A 748-nucleotide genomic window follows, 5' to 3' on the forward strand; every position below is an offset into this window, starting at 1 on the left:
CAGTATCCCTAACAGAGTACGGTAGGAAGAGTACCTGGGAACTATTCCCTCTCATTAAGACACTACTGCTGTAGTAATAGTCTGTTACCTTTCGCCCAATTTTCGAGGCATTGTGTGTTGAGTGGCGGAACTCAACGCCGCGCTGATATCAGATCGAAGAAATGATAATCTAATAACTTTATGACAATATCATGAAAATGTTTTTTTTATATAGAGCAAGTTAGTTGCCAGAATAAATAAGCACCTTCTGAATATCCGTATGATTTGTACTTTTCCAATCACCATAACATATAATCAAATGTATGTATGAATCAAACGTAATTAAGCCAAACGACATAAATGTATATATTTTTTTCATCAGCCTATCGCCAACCACTTCTGAACGTAGGCCTCCCTCATCAAGCGCCAACCATCCTGGTCTTGGGCTTTTAAATCACCTGTATATCGTGCTGCAGGGCGAATATATATTTTATTGAACATAAAATTAAATATAAATTTTATCTTATTTTGGCCAGGAATAGTTTATTATATTTTGTATAATAATTGCTCCTAAATAGGATAAATAAATAAAATGTTATATTAATTTTCGAAACGTTTATTGCTTAACATTTATAAATAAACTGAAAACAAGATTTACAGTCCAATAATTTCTGTCTTTACAAATTTATTATTAAACATTTTGTGTTATTGTCCAGGATTTCTTCAAAATATACAGTAATCGTAGATACCTAAATCACATTTTACACAC

This window comes from Heliconius melpomene, chromosome 19, assembly GCF_056956725.1.
Source record: "Heliconius melpomene rosina isolate 202511_hmr_F chromosome 19, ASM5695672v1, whole genome shotgun sequence".
NCBI classification, from domain to species: Eukaryota; Metazoa; Arthropoda; class Insecta; order Lepidoptera; family Nymphalidae; genus Heliconius; species Heliconius melpomene.